This window comes from Aquarana catesbeiana, linkage group LG03 (genome assembly GCF_042186555.1).
Source record: "Aquarana catesbeiana isolate 2022-GZ linkage group LG03, ASM4218655v1, whole genome shotgun sequence".
Classification (NCBI taxonomy): Eukaryota; Metazoa; Chordata; class Amphibia; order Anura; family Ranidae; genus Aquarana; species Aquarana catesbeiana.
Window position 1 is genome coordinate 735,451,204 of NC_133326.1, and position 16,877 is coordinate 735,468,080.

At 48.1% G+C, this 16,877-nt stretch overlaps 1 protein-coding gene across 2 annotated transcripts in view; it reads left to right on the plus strand.

Moving 5' to 3' along the window:
* Positions 1-11,567, plus strand: part of LOC141133850 (NACHT, LRR and PYD domains-containing protein 3-like) — a 267,114-nt gene extending 255,547 nt beyond the window's left edge. For both annotated transcript variants that reach the window (XM_073623429.1, XM_073623430.1), the window contains one exon: positions 9,812-11,567. The gene's annotated coding sequence lies outside the window, so the exon portion shown is untranslated. The remainder of the gene's footprint in view (positions 1-9,811) is intronic.
* The last annotated feature ends 5,310 nt before the right edge of the window (positions 11,568-16,877 follow it).

The window sequence follows — 16,877 nt, forward strand, 5'->3', positions numbered from 1 at the left end:
ATACATCCCTGGGAATTACAGACCAGTTAGCCTAACATCAATAGTATGTAAACTCTTGGAGGGGATGATAAGGGACTATATACAAGATTTTAGTAATAAGAGGGGTATCATTAGCAGTAATCAGCATGGATTCATGAAAAATCGTTCTTGCCAAACCAATCTATTAACCTTCTATGAGGAGGTGAGTTGCCATCTAGATAAAGGAAGGCCCGTAGATGTGGTGTATCTGGATTTTGCAAAAGCATTTGACACAGTTCCCCATAAACGTTTACTGTATAAGATAAGGTCCATTGGCATGGACCATAGGGTGAGTACATGGATTGAAAACTGGCTACAAGGGCGAGTTCAGAGGGTGGTGATAAATGGGGAGTACTCGGAATGGTCAGGGGTGGGTAGTGGGGTTCCCCAGGGTTCTGTGCTGAGACCAATCCTATTTAATTTGTTCATAAACGATCTAGAGGATGGGATAAACAGTTCAATCTCTGTATTTGCAGACGATACTAAACTAAGCAGGGCAATAACTTCTCCGCAGGATGTGGAAACCTTGCAAAAAGACCTGAACAAATTAATGGAGTGGGCGACTACATGGCAAATGAGGTTCAATGTAGAAAAATAATGCATTTGGGTGGCAAAAATATGAATGCAATCTATACACTGGGGGGAGAACCTCTGGGGGAATCTAGGAAGGAAAAGGACCTGGGGTCCTAGTGGATGATCGGCTCAGCAATGGCATGCAAGCTGCTGCTAACAAAGCAAACAGAATATTGGCATGCATTAAAAGGGGATCAACTCCAGAGATAAAACGATAATTCTCCCGCTCTACAAGACTCTGGTCCGGCTGCACCTAGAGTATGCGGTCCAGTTCTGGGCACCAGTCCTCAGGAAGGATGTACTGGAAATGGAGCGAGTACAAAGAAGGGCAACAAAGCTAATAAAGGGTCTTGAGGATCTTAGTTATGAGGAAAGGTTGCAAGCACTGAACTTATTCTCTCTGGAGAAGAGACGCTTGAGAGGGGATATGATTTTAATTTACAAATACCGGACTGGTGACCCCACAATAGGGTTAAAACTTTTTCGCAGAAGAGAGTTTAACAAGACTCGTGGCCACTCATTAAAATTAGAAGAAAAGAGGTTTAACCTTAAACTACGTAGAGGGTTCTTTACTGTAAGAGCGGCAAGGATGTGGAATTCCCTTCCGCAGGCGGTGGTCTCAGCGGGGAGCATTGATAGCTTCAAGAAACTATTAGATAATCACCTGAATGACCGCAACATACAGGGATATACAATGTAATACTGACACATAATCACACACATAGGTTGGACTTGATGGACTTGTGTCTTTTTTCAATCTCACCTACTATGTAACTATGTAACTATGTAACCCACTACAGAGCATTACGTGTCACCCATCCCATTGCACAGCATTACGTGTCACCCAACCCACTGCAGAGCATTACATTTCACCCATCCCAATGCAGAGCATTACGTGTCACCCATCCCATTGCAGAGCATTTCATGCCACCATCCCACTGCAGAGAATTATGTGTCACCCATCCCACTGCAGAGTATTACATTTCACCAATCCCACTGCAGAGCATTACATATCACCCATCCCACTGCAGAGCATGTTGTATCACCCATCCCACAGCAGAGCTTTACATGGTACCCATCTCACTACAGAGCACTGCATGTCACCCAACCCACTGCAGAGCATTATGTGTCACCGAACCCACTGTAGAGCATTACGTGTCACCCATCCCATTGCAGAGCATTACATGTCACCCATCCCACTGCAGAGCACTGCATGTCACCCATCCCACTGCAGAGTATTACGTGTCACCCATCCCACTGCAGAGCATTACGTGTCACCCAACCTACTGCAGAGCATTACGTGTCACCCATCCCACTGCAGATTATTGCATTTCACCAATCCCACTGCAGAGCATTACGTGTCACCCAACCCACTGCAGAGCATTACGTATCACCATCCCACAGCAGAGCATTACATGTTACAACATCCCACTGCAGAGCATTATGTGTCACCCATCCCACTGCAGAACATTACGTGTTACCCATCCCACTACAGAGCATTATGTGTCACCCATCCCACTGCAGAGCATTATGTGTCACCCAACCCACTGCAGAGCATTACATGTCACCCATCCCATTGCAGAGCATTACCTGTCACTCATCCCACTGCAGAGCACTGCATGTCACCCAACCCACTGCAGAGCATTACGTGTCACCGAACCCACTGCAGAGCATTACGTGTCACCCATCCCACTTCAGAGCATTACATGTCACCCATCCCACTGCAGAGCATTACATGTGACCCAACTCACTGCAGAGCATTACATATCACCCATCCCACTGCAGAGCATTACGTGTCACCCATCCAATTGCAGAGCATTACGTGTCACCCAACTCACTGCAGAGCATTACATATCACCCATCCCACTGCAGAGCATTACATTTCACCCATCCCACTGCAGAGCATTACGTGTCACCCATCCCATTTCAGAGCATTACATGTCACCCATCCCATTGCAGAGCATTACATTTCACCCATCCCACTGCAGAGCATTACGTGCAACCATCCCATTTCAGAGCATTACATGTCACCCATCCCACTGCAGAGCATTACGTGTCACCCATCCCATTGCAGAGCACTACGTGTCACCCATCCCACTGCAGAGCATTATGTGTCACCCATTCCGCTGCAGAGCATTATGTGTCACCCATCCCACTGCACAGCATTACGTGTTACCCATCCCACTGCAGAGCATTACGTGTTAACCATCCCACTGCAGCATATTACGTGCCCTTATCCCACTACAGAGCATTACTTATCACCCATCCCATTGCAGAGCATTACGTGTCACCCAACCCACTGCAGAGCATTACATGTCACCCATCCCACTGCAGAGCATTACATGTCACCAATCCCACTGCAGAACATTACATTTCACCCATACCACTGCAGAGCATTACATGTCACCCATCCCATTGCAGAGCATTACATGTCACCCATCCCATTGCAGAGCATTACGTGTCACCCATCCCACTGCAGAGCATTGCGTGTCACCCATCCCACTGCAGAGCATTGCGTGTCACCCATCCCACTGCAGAGCATTATGTGTCACCCATCCAATTGCAGAGCATTACATGTCACCCAACTCACTGCAAAGCATTACATGTCACCCATCCCACTGCAGAGCATTACATTTCACCCATCCCACTGCAGAGTGTGACGGATCCTATCCCACACTCCACTGAGTGCCTGACACAGCTTCCTCCAGTATGACTATCAGAGAGATATAATAATATAGCTGCATTAAATACAAGTCTAGTCGATAATAGCTTGTAGAATCTTGACTACTTTATTGGGCAGAATACAGGCTTTTTATACACATTTAACACAAGGGGTTAGATAACGAGGTAGGGCTGACTCATGGACACTCCCCCCCTCCACTCTAGCAAAAACTTAAAAGACAATAATATAATTAACATGTTAATTAACACAACACTTAAGGCAGACCTGGTGACCAGACAGTTCGTCTCTGCAGGTTAATGTGATCAGCTCTTTCAGGAATCATGTATTGTTCAGAATAAACAACTAAGAATAGTCTTTTGGCAAGTCCAAAAAATATAAAAGATTAATATAAAAATACCAAATAACAGGGTGAATGTGGACAGAAAAAGGTCCTTGCAGCCAGTGTCCGCGACAGTGCTCCCCCGTCCCATAGTCCGGCAGACCCAACTAGATCCACCACGGGTCAGCTTGGGGCTGTCTGGGAGAGTTTTATAGTTCAGTTTGCCAGGAAAGTCCATCAGCGTTCCCATTCTGCTTTCCTGGCCGATACTGTATGGTAAAATTGTAGGGATGCAGTGCCAAGCTCCATCGTAACAAACGTCCATTATCCCCGGAGACCCGATTAAGCCAGATTAATGGATTGTGGTCGGTGAGCACCGCCATCTGGTCCTACTTGGCTCAGTACTGCCCCCAGCCCGAATGTAGAGGCATCTGTGTGGACACAAAAACGTTTGGTTGGGTCAGGGGCAGCTAGAACAGGAGCTGAAGTTAGTGCATTCTTTAATCGTTGGAAGGCAGCTTCACACTCGGGGGACCACAGTACCTGTCAGGGAAGGTGCTTCTTAGTCAGGTCTGTCAGGGGCTTAGCGGTGGAACTATATTGCGGGACGAATTTCCTATAGTATCCAGCTGTGCCGAGGAATGCCAGGACCTGGGTTTTAGTACGGGGGGTCGGCCACTTGGCAACTGCCTCAATCTTAGCAGGCTCAGGTTGTTTTTGTCCACTGCCTACTCGATGTCCAAGGTACTGTACCTCAGACATCCCTATGCTGCATTTCTCTGGCTTAAGGGTTAGACCCGCAGCCTTGATGCGGTCTAACACGACACCCAGGTGAACCAGATGGTCCTCCCAGGTATCACTGTAGATCACAATGTCGTCCAGATATGCACAAGCATAGTCCTGGAGGCCATCAAGGAGTTGGTCTACCATCCTCTGGAAAGTCGCCGGTGCATTCTTCATCCCAGATGGCATTACTTTAGACTGGTATAAGCCTAATGGGGTAATGACCGCCGATTTCGGAATAGATTCCGCATCCAGAGGAATTTGCCAGTATCCTTTGCATAGGTCAAGGGTTGGCAGGAATTTTCCCCAAGCAATGCGATCTAACAGATCATCGACCCGAGGCATAGGGTAAGCATCAGTAGTGGTGGACTCATTTAATCTGCGGTAGTCTACACAGAAGCGAGTTGTGCCATCCCGCTTCGGTACAAGGACCACCGGGGAAGCCCAGGGGCTGCTGGATGGCTCAATGACTCCCAATTCAAGAATCTCCTTAATCTCATGACGCATCCCCTCTCTCACTGCGTCAGGTATCCGGTAAGCCGCCTGTCTTAGCAGCAGTTGTCCTGGGGTCTCCACACCGTGCACTGCCATAGTAGTGTACCCGGGGACTGTGGAGAACATTTCCCTTCTCTGACTAAGGACCTGTCTAGCTTGTTCTCTCTGCGTCGGCCCTAGCTGGTCATCAAGCTTTATCATCTCTATCCCAGCAGTAATTCTATTTAGCTCCGGGAGCACCAGCAGGGGAAGATTCTCAGAATCTTCCACAGCTGGAGCACATATAGCGGGTACCTCTCCTGATCTTTCCCAGTATGCTTTCAACATGATCACATGAAAGGTCCGTTGGACTCTTTCATCCGAACATTTAGCCACTAGGTAGGTTGTGTCACAGAGCTTTGCCACAACCCGGTAAGGTCCCTGCCAAGTGGCCTGTAACTTGTCCTGCCTAAGGGCAAGAACCTTCTGCCCAACCTCCAGAGTGCAGTTCCGAGCAGTACGATCGTACCATAGTTTCTGCCGCCTTTGGGCAGCCCGAAGGTTCTCCTGGACAGTGTCCGTGAGCTCCTTCAGTCTGTCCCTAAACTCAATAACGTATGCTATGATAGAGGACCCTTGGGGATCAATTCCCCCTTCCCAGTGGGCTCTGACTAGATCTAGGGGCCCCCTCACCCGCCTCCCATACAGTAACTCAAATGGGGAGAACCCGGTAGATTCCTGCGGCACCTCCCGATAAGCGAAGAGAAGGTGTGGCAGATATCTCTCCCAATCCCTGTGAGAGGTTGCAAATGTCTCAAGCAGCTGTTTCAGTGTTCCATTGAACCTCTCACACAGTCTGTTGGTCTGGGGGTGATAGGGAGAGCTCTGTAGGGGCTTTATCCCACAGAGCCTCCATAACTGCTGAGTGAGTGAGCAGTGACTTTTCCATGGGCTTCCAAGAGATCCTTCAAGGTGCTGCGCTTGAGTCTGGTGTAGTGATGTTCCATCTGCTGTTAGGAGCAGGGGGTCCCGGTGGTGATTTGGGTGTGCCTAGGCAAGAGGAAGCATCCCAGAGCTTGCCACCAATTGTGACGGATCCTATCCCACACTCCACTGAGTGCCTCCGTCAATAACACCGCTTCCTCCAGTATGACCATCAGAGAGATATAATATTATAGCTGCATTAAATACAAGTCTAGTCAATAATAGCTTGTAGAATCTTGACTACTTTATTGGGCAGAATACAGCCTTTTTATACACATTTAACACAAGGGGTTAGATAACGAGGTAGGACTGACTCATGGGCACTCCCCCCTCCCCTCTAGCAAAAACTTAAAAGACAATAATATAATTAACATGTTAATTAACACAACACTTAAGGCAGACCTGGTGACCAGACAATTCATCTCTGCAGGTTAATGTGATCAGCTCTTTCAAGAATCATGTATTGTTCAGAATAAACAACTAAGAATAGTCTTTGGGCAAGTCCAAAAAAATAAAAGATTAATATAGAAATAACAAATAACAGGGTGAATGTGGACAGAAAAAGGGCCTTGCAGCCAGTGTCCGTGACACAGAGCATTACATGTCACCTATCCCATTTCAGAGCATTACGTGTCACCCAACCCACTGCAGAGCATTACATTTCACCCATCCCACTGCAGCACATTACATGTTACCCATCCCACTGCAGCGTATTACGTGTCACCCATCCCACTGCAGAGCATTACATATCACCAATCTCGCTGCAGAGCATTACATATCACCCATCCCACTGCAGCGTATTACGTGTCACCCATCCCACTACAGAGCATTACATATCACTCATCTCACTGCAGAGCATTACATATCACCCATCCCACTGCAGAGCATTACATGTCACCCAACCCACTGCAGAGTATTACATGTCAGCCATCCCACTGCAGAGCATTACATGTCACCCCTCCCACTGCAGAGCATTACATGTCACCCATCCCACTGCAGCGTATTACGTGTCACCCATCCCACTACAGAGCATTACATATCACTCATCTCACTGCAGAGCATTACATATCACCCATCCCACTGCAGAGCATTACATGTCACCCAACCCACTGCAGAGTATTACATGTCACCCCTCCCACTGCAGAGCATTACATGTCACCCATCCCACTGCAGAGCATTACGTGTCACCCATCCCACTACAGAGCATTACATATCACTCATCTCACTGCAGAGCATTACATATCACCCATCCCACTGCAGAGCATTACATGTCACCCAACCCACTGCAGAGTATTACATGTCACCCCTCCCACTGCAGAGCATTACATGTCACCCATCCCACTGCAGAGCATTACATGTCACCAATCCCATTGCAGAGCCTTACATGTCACCCATCCCGAGCATTATGTGCCACCCATCCCACTGCAGAGCATTACATGTCATCCATCCCACTGCAGAGCATTATGTGTCACCAATCCCACTGCAGAGTATTACATGTCACCCATCCCACTGCAGAGCATTACATGTCACCCCTCCCACTGCAGAGCATTATGTGTCACCCATCCCACTGCAGAGTATGACATGTCACCCAACCCACTGCAGAGTATTACATGTCACCCATCCCACTGCAGAGCATTACATGTTATCCAACACACTGCAGAGTATTACGTGTCACCCATCCCACTGCAGAGCATTAGGTTTCACCCATCTCACTGCAGAGCATTATGTGTCCCCCATCCCACTGCAGAGCATTACGTGTCACCCATCCCACTGCAGACTATTAGGTGTCACCCATCCCACTGCAGACCATTAGGTGTCACCCATCCCACTGCAGAGCATTACGTGTCAACCATCCCACTGCAGAGCATTACGTGTCACCCATCCCACTGCAGACCATTAGGTGTCACCCATCCCACTGCAGAGCATTACGTGTCACCCATCCCACTGCAGAGTATTATGTGTCACCCATCCCACTGCAGAGCATTACATGTCACCCATTCCACTGCAGAGCATTATGTGTAGTCACTAGTGATGGGCCAAACACCCTCTTGTTCTTTTCATGTCAGAACTTTCAAACATCACAAAAAATTGGACCCGAATGACAAACCCCATTGTAGTTTATGGGACCTGAACTGCAAAAGTCCCCATTTAGAAGGCTTTCAATGCAAGTAAATGGCCATAAAGAGGGTATGGGGGCCCTGGTACTGCCCTGGGGGACATCAATGACATTTTTCTTTTTAAAACAACCTTTTTTAAAGAAGTGATTTTAATGATGCTTAAAGTGAAACAATAAAAATAAAAAAATCCTTTAACCACTTCAGCCCTGGAAGGATTTACCCCCTCCTGACCAGAGCATTTTTTGTGATTTGGCACTGCTTTATTTTAACTGACAATTGCGCGGTCATGCCACGCGGCTCCCAAACAAAATTGACATCCTTTTCTTCCCACAAATAGAGATTTCTTTTGGTGGTATTTGATCACCTCTGCAGTTTTTATTTTTTGCGCTATAAATAAAAAAAGAGCAACCATTTTTAAAAAAATGCATTATTTTTTACTTTTTGCTATAATAAATATCCCCAAAAATATATAAAAAAACAAATTTCTTCCTCAGTTTAGACTGATACGTATTCTTCTACATATTTTTGGTAATAAAAATCTCAATAAGTGTTTATTGATTGGTTTGTGCAAAAGTTATAGCGTCTATAAAATAGGGGATAGATTTTTGGCATTTTTTTTATTATTATTTTTTTACTAGTAATGGCAGCAATCTGTGATTTTTATCGGGACTGTGACATTATGGCAGGCAGATCGGACACTTTTGACACTATTTTGGGACGATTGACAATTATACAGTGATCAGAGATACAAATAGCCACTAATTACTTTATAAATGTCACTGGCAGGGAAAGGGTTAAACACTAGGGGGTGATCAAGGGGTTAAGTGTGTTCCCTGGATGTGTTCTTACTGTAGGGGGATGGGCTCACTACAACATGACAGAGATCACTGCTCCCCATCACTGGGAGCAGTAGATCCCTGTCATGTTGCTAGGCAGAACAGGGAAATGCCTTGTTTCCCCATTCTGCCTCTCCTCGCCAAAATCCGCAATTTCTGCCGGCAAATATCGAGTTTGCGGGACCTGCAGACACACTCCCAAGGTGGGCATGTGCCCGCTAGGCGGCAAATTCAATGAGATGTATGTGTACTTTGCCTGTCCGTGCCATTCTGACGACATAAATGTGCGTGCGGCGGTCGGCATGTGGTTGAATATAGTGGCGGGGGGTCTCTTTAGTCTGCCTGTAAAGTGGCCCATCTGTACCCTGTATAGAACCTGCTACAGCAAAACTGACATTTATAAAAGAAAGCTTGCAGGAAAAAACTATTTAAATGTCAATTTTTTTTATAAATAACGGTTTGGGGGGGCGGTCTGTATGATGAGGTCACAATGTAGTGCACTGGGAACAAGATTAGAGATGTGTTGGATAAATTCTGGTGTCTCTATGGCAGACTTTGGTGCTCTTGCCAATAGGCTGAGTGGTGGGAGGTTAAATACCTTGTCAAGCATGTGGTACCCAAATGGTTGGTGTTTTTGCCACGCTTGATGTGCCTGAGACAAAGTTTCAAATTGCAACAGTGCGATCGGCTGCCTATGTACTAAAAAAGGTCCAGACAGCTGAGCTGTGGGAAGTGGACTGGAAGATGACAGCTCCACAATGTGATGGAATAGGGTGGCTGCTCTCTACTCTTCCATGATGGCCACCTCATTGGGGTTGTGCCTCACCCTCACTTTCCTCCTCTGCTCTATCCGGCACCCAAGTCACGTCAGTGACCTCATCATCATCATCTCCTCCATCCTCATTACCACCGGAGACAACTTGGCAAATACACATCACATTCACATATATATGTATTGATGAAACATTTCATGGAATGTATACAATGTAATATCTCGGTGTAATTGTACAATTATCTCTTGTAGACGGCCAGAGATTTGTCTGGTGATTGTGTCCCGGTGTTGGGTCTGCTGGACCTCTTCCATGTATAGAGGATGTCCTCACCGACACCTCGGATTTCTCTGCAACCCTCTAAAGGAAAGTCTTCTACTCTTCATGGATATAATGGTCGCCTCCCATTGTGAATTCCCTCTTCTCCCTCTGTAGGATTCCACACTTTACAATATTCTCAATACTTACTATGATGATGATGAGGATCCAACTCATTATTAGGACTCATTCATGGTGGGAAAAAGACATTTTCTAAAGTTTCTCATCAATAAAAGCTGACTGGAACAATCACTAATACAGAGAAAGAAACCGTATCTTTCTCTTACTGCTATCCTACTACTCTCCATCCTCCATCCTCCTCTCCATTCTCCATACTCCTCTCCATCCTCCATACTTCTCTCCATGCCCCATTGTCCTCTCCATCCTCCACACTGCTCTCCATCCTCCATACTGCTCTCCATCCTCCATACTGCTCTCCATCCTCCATACTGCTCTCCATCCTCCATACTCCTCTCCATCATCCATACTCCTCTCCATCCCCCATACTCCTCTCCATCCTCCATACTTCTCTCCATCCTCCTCCCCATCCCCCATACTCCTCTCCATCCCCCGTACTTCTCTCCATCCCCCATACTCCTCTCCATCCTCCTCTCCATCCCCCATCCTCCTCTCCATCCTCCATACTCCTCTCCCTCCCCCATACTCCTCTCCACCCCCATACTCCATTCTATCCTCCTCTCTATCCTCCATACTACTCTCCATCCTTCATACTCCTCTCCATCCTCCTCTCCATACTCCTCTCCATCCTCCATACTACTCTCCATCCTCCTCTCCATCCTCCATAATACTCTCCATCCTCCATACTCCCCTCCATCCTCCATACTCCTCTCCATCCTCCATACTACTCTCCATCCTCCTCTCCATCCTCCATACTCCTCTCCATCCTCCATACTACTCTCCATCCTCCATACTACTCTCCATACTCCTCTCCATCCTCCATACTACTCTCCATCTTCTCTCTCCTCTTCCTGCACTCTCCTTTCATTGCATTTTCTCTCTTTTTCCCGCACTCTCTCTGTCCTTTCTTCTCTCCCTGCACTCTCTCTCTCTCCTCTCCTTGGATGTAATAAAGTGATGCGGCTCTATATAACACATACAGCATTCCCGGCTCCCAGTGTTTCTCTCTTCTTGCTGCATCTCTCTGCAATTGCTTTCTCCATGTTGCTGACATTATCTTGTATAAGAACAGAACCCGATCCATCAGCAATCCCAAGGAGAGACGGACATCTCATAGCCGGCTCTCTGCTGCCTTATATCAGAGTTTTTGTTCCACAACCAGAACTTTATCCCCCTGAATGACAAGCTTAGCCAAGTGATCCCATTTCTAGAAGTTCATCTTTACTTCTGCCAACTCCCCCATCTCTGCTCTGCATGACTCTCTGCCGACACGGCTACTAAGATTTCATTGTGCCGAGTCCGTTCAGCCGCTTTGCCTTTCACTGACAACTTGCTGCCATTTTTATTATATCATCTAAATGTAATCAGAACAACCGATGGATAAATTCATTTCATGTCATGGATAATTACCCAAAGGGACACGATTATCCTGATTGATTATTGGGCTACCAATATTATTACCTAATTATTGGAAGGTGTTATTCTCTATAGATTTACCCCATTGAGGTTTTTTACTCTGTAATCAATAAAGTTTTATATATTTTATTAACCTTATTCTGCAATTCTGTGATTATTACCAACTTCTTCCCAGCTTGTTCTCCACAGCCGATACCCTCTCCCCTCTCCCTTCCCCCTCTCATCTCTCCCTTCCCCCTCTCATCTCTCCCTTCCCCCTCTCTCTGCATTTGTTCCTTTCCTTGCCCTCTCTCTATATTTACCACATAATATGTTCCTACCATATAATGTATATACAGTATCTGACAAAAGTGAGTACACCCCTAAGTGAAAATCTCCAAATTGGGCCCAAAGTGTCAATATTTTGTCTGTCCACCATTATTTTCCAGCACTGCCTTAACCTTCTTGGGCATGGAGGTCACCAGAGCTTCACAGGTTGTCACTGGAGTCCTCTTCCCCTCCTCCATGATGACATCACGGAGCTGGTGGATGTTGGAGACCTTGCGCTCCTCCACCTTCCGTTTGAGGATGCCCCACAGATACTCAATAGGGTTTAGGTCTGGAGACATGCTTGGCCAGTCCATCACCTTTACCCTCAGCTTCTTTAGCAAGGCAGTGGTCGTCTTGGAGGTGTGTTTGGGGATGTTATCATGTTGGAATACTGCCCTGCAGCCCAGTCTCTGAAGGGAGGGGATCATGCTCTGCTTCAGTATATCACAATACATGTTGGCATTCATGGTTCCCTCAATGAACTGTAGCTCCCCAGTGCCGGCAGCACTCATGCAGCCCCAGACCATGACACTCCCACCACCATGCTTTACTGTAGGCAAGACACACTTGTCTTTGTCCTTCTCACCTGGTTGCCTCCAGACACGCTTGTCACCATCTGAACCAAATAGGATTATCTTGGTCTCATCAGACCACAGGACATGGTTCCAGTAATCCATGTCCTTAGTCTGCTTGTCTTCAGCAAACTGTTTGTGGACTTTCTTGTACATCATCTTTAGAAGAGGCTTCCTTCTGGGATGACAGTCATGCAGACCAATTTGATGCAGTGTGTGGCGTATGGTCTGAGCACTGACAGGCTGACCCCCCACCCCTACAACCTCTGCAGCAATTCTGGCAGCACTCATACGTCTATTTCCCAAAGACAACCTCTGGATATGACGCTGAGCACGTGACCTCAACTTCTTTGGTGGACCATGGCGAGGCCTGTTGTGAGTGGAACCTGTCCTGTTATACCGCTGTATGGTCTTGGCCACCGTGCTGCAGCTCAGTTTCAGTGTCTCGGCAATATTCTTATAGCCTAGGCCATCTTTGCGTAGAGCAAAAATTTTTTTTTTCAGATCCTCAAGAGAGTTATTTGCCATGAGGTGCCATGTTGAACTTCCAGTGACCAGTATGAGAGAGTGAGAGCAATAACACCAAATTTAACACACCTGCTCCCCATTTACACCTGAGAACTTGTAATACTAACATCACATGGCCCCGGGGAGGGAAAATGGCTAATTGGGCCCAATTTGGACATTTTCACTTAGGGGCGTACTGACTTATTGTTGCCAGTGGTTTAGACATTAATAGCTGTGTGTTGAGTTATTTTGAGGGGACAGCAAATTTACACTGTTATACAAGCTGTACACTCACTACTTTACATTGTAGCAAAGTGTAATTTCTTCAGTGTTGTCACATGAAAATATAGAAGAAAAGATTTACACGAGTGTGACGGAGGGGTGTACTTACTTTTGTGGGATACTATATATATACATACAACATAAAATTTGTACCATAAAATACATGCATGTTTCCTCTATATTAGCTCCAAGTTAGATGTACAGACTGCAGGTGGAGCATTGAGGACACCTAGTGGTGGGTGAAGAAATTACAGCCCAGTTTAATCACACCTTGCTATGGGTAGCAAGAAGGTAGGTGCAGGCAGGAGAAGCAGGAATCTCCTGAGGTCTCTGGTGAAGCACCTTTCCCTTCTATGGAAATATGAGTATGTCAAAGCTGCAGCCAATGCTATAGGTAAGAATAGGTCTCCTCGGGGGAGGAGGATGGTAATAGGTGAGGTGGGTTCTCCTCGGGTGGGAAGGACGGTATCAGGCAAGGAGGACAGTAATGGGTGAGGTGGGGTCTTCTCGGGTGGAGGGAATGGTATCAGCGAGGTGTCCTCAGGCGAGGATGGGTGAGGTGGGGTCTCCTTGTGCAGAGAGGATGGTATCGGGTGAGGTGGGGTCTCCTCAGGTGGAGGGGATGATATTTGGTGAGGTGGGGGTCTCCTCAGGTGAAGGGGATGATATTGGGTGAGGTGGGGTCTTCTCGGGTGGAGGGGGTGGTATCGGGTGAGGAGAGGTCTCCTTGGGCGAGGATGATGGGTGGGGTGGGGGGGTCTCCTCAGGTGGAGGGGATGATATTAGGTGAAGTGGGGTCTCCTCAGGTGGAGGGGATGGTATCAGGCGAGGAAAGGTATGCTCGGGCGAGGAGGATGGTAATGGGTGAGGTGGGGTCTCCTCGGGTGGAGGGGATGGTATTTGGTGAGGTGGGGTCTTCTCGGGTAGAGGGGACGGTATTGGGCGAGGAGAGGTCTCCTCGGGCAAGGAGGACGGTAACGGGTGAGGTGGGGTCTCCTCGGGCAGGGAGGATGGTATCGGGTGAGGTGAGGTGGGGTCTCCTCAGGCGAAGGGGATGGCATTAGATGAGGTGTGGTCTCCTTATGTCGAGGGAACGATATTAGGTGAGGTGGGGTCCTCAGGTGGAAGGGATGGTATTTGGTGAGGTGGGGTCTCCTCATGTTGAGGGGATGGTATTTGGTGAGGTGGGGTCTCCTCAGGTGAAGGGGATGATATTGGGTGAGGTGGGGTCTTCTCAGGTGGAGGGGATGGTATCAGGCGAGGAAAGGTCTCCTTGTGCAGGGAGGATGGTATCGGGTGAGGTGGGGTCTCATCAGGTGGAGGGGATGGTATTTGGTGAGCAGGGGTCTCCTCAGGTGAAGGGGATGATATTGGGTGAGGTGGGTTCTTCACGGGTGGAGGGGACGGTATCGGGTGAGGAGAGGTCTCCTCGGGCAAGCAGGATGGTAACGCGTGAGGTGGGGTCTCCTCGGGCAGGGAGGATGGTATCGGGTGAGGTGAGGTGGGGTCTCCTCAGGTGAAGGGGATGGCATTAGATGATGTGTGGTCTCCTTATGTCGAGGGAACGATATTAGGTGAGGTGGGGTCCTCAGGTGGAAGGGATGGTATTTGGTGAGGTGGGGTCTCCTCATGTTGAGGGGATGGTATTTGGTGAAGTGGGGTCTCCTCAGGTGAAGGGGATGATATTGGGTGAGGTGGGGTCTTCTCAGGTGGAGGGGACGGTATCAGGCGAGGAAAGGTCTCCTTGTGCAGGGAGGACGGTATCGGGTGAGGTGGGGTCTCATCAGGTGGAGGGGATGGTATTTGGTGAGGTGGGGTCTCCTCAGGTGAAGGGGATGATATTGGGTGAGGTGGGGTCTTCACGGGCAGGGAGGATGGTATCCGGTGAGGTGGGGTCTCCTCAGGTGAAGGGGATGGCATTAGATGATGTGTGGTCTCCTTATGTCGAGGGAACAATATTAGGTGAGGTGGGGTCCTCAGGTGGAAGGGATGGTATTTGGTGAGGTGGGGTCTCCTCATGTTGAGGGGATGGTATTTGGTGAAGTGGGGTCTCCTCAGGTGAAGGGGATGATATTGGGTGAGGTGGGGTCTTCTCAGGTGGAGGGGACGGTATCAGGCGAGGAAAGGTCTCCTTGTGCAGGGAGGACGGTATCGGGTGAGGTGGGGTCTCATCAGGTGGAGGGGATGGTATTTGGTGAGGTGGGGTCTCCTCAGGTGAAGGGGATGATATTGGGTGAGGTGGGGTCTTCACGGGCAGGGAGGATGGTATCCGGTGAGGTGGGGTCTCCTCAGGCGAAGGGGATGGCATTAGATGAGGTGGTGGTCTGCTCAGGTCGAGGGAACGATATTAGGTGAGGTAGGGTCCTCAGGTGGAGGGGATGGTATTGGGTGAGGTGGGGGTCTCCTCAGGTGGAGGGGGTGGAATTAGATGAGGTGAGGTCTCCTCAGGTCGAGGGAACAGCATTAGATGAGGTGGAGGTCTCCTCAGGTTGAGGAAACAATATTAGGTGAGGTGTAGTCTTCCCAGATGGAGGGAATGGTATTGGGTGGGGTGAAGTGAACTGGGGTCTCCTCAGGTGGAGGGGATTAGATTGGGTGAGGTGTGATCTCCTCAGGTGGAGGCAAAAGTATGTGCTGCCCCCTCAAATGAGCTCAGGTGTTCCCAGTGCTAATCCACCATCATGCAAAGACATTGTGGACAGTTGTGCTCCTCCAATCTTGTGGTTGGTGAAGACCCTTTTCTATTCCCCCATGACGGTCCTCCTGAGATTTCCACCTGTACACAATGTCAGAACACGGCCAAACTTTATCCCAAAATTCATCTTTTATTATTATAAAAATACATAGAGAAAAGGCAACCCTTCTCCTGGACACTCCCACAAAACTAAGGCATACTGGGAGTAGGAGAGGCTCTACTGGGCCCACAGTTTTTGTTTACCAGTGTTCCATTCTTCCTGTAGACGGCAGTATAACCCGATATTAGTCTCTGAATTCCTGGGCCCCTCAAAGAAGAAGAAATAAATACAGATTTTGTTTTCCTTGACAGAGATTTCAATGGTAACAAGGAAGGGTCATCAGAACAGCTGGGGCCCCCGCAGAGATACAGCACACCAGCCAGGGGCCCATCTAGAGCCAATGATTCCACCTGCTGCTAATGGGTCACTGAAAGAGGACCTGTCACAAAGTGGCATCTATGGTGTCAGCTGGATCAATATTACCTAGATGGGTTCCTATCAGATCACTGGGATCTAGTCATTGGTGGACAGGAGAGGTGCAGACCTGGGCCCTCTTCTTGCACTCCATCCATGGACAGGTCCTCTTATCTTCTCTATTCCTCAGCAATGCCACTGACTGTCCTTGTTACACATAAAGAAAATATGTATCTGCATAGGAAATACAGCCATAGAAATATGGAACAGCAAAGCACATTAATAATGTGAAAGTCACACCCAACAGCAGTAATGCAAATCCATTGGAGGGCCCAGAGTGGAAGACCAGCCTCCATCTTTGTTCAACCAAAAATCACTGTGAGATGTGATGACACTGTGTGAGGCTCCTTGTGTACTGATTGGCTGGATATGAAATGGGCCCCCAATATGGCGGCACCACACCCAGCTGACATGTTCAGGGGCATGACTCCACCCTATAACCCCATCTGCAGTGTCCTAATATACACGTATGTTCTCCTGTGTGACGTCCACATCTGTCACATGACCTCTATGTCCACCATCAACCTCTCAGATTTCATGCAGTTCCACCAATTGGACAGCGGGGGGGG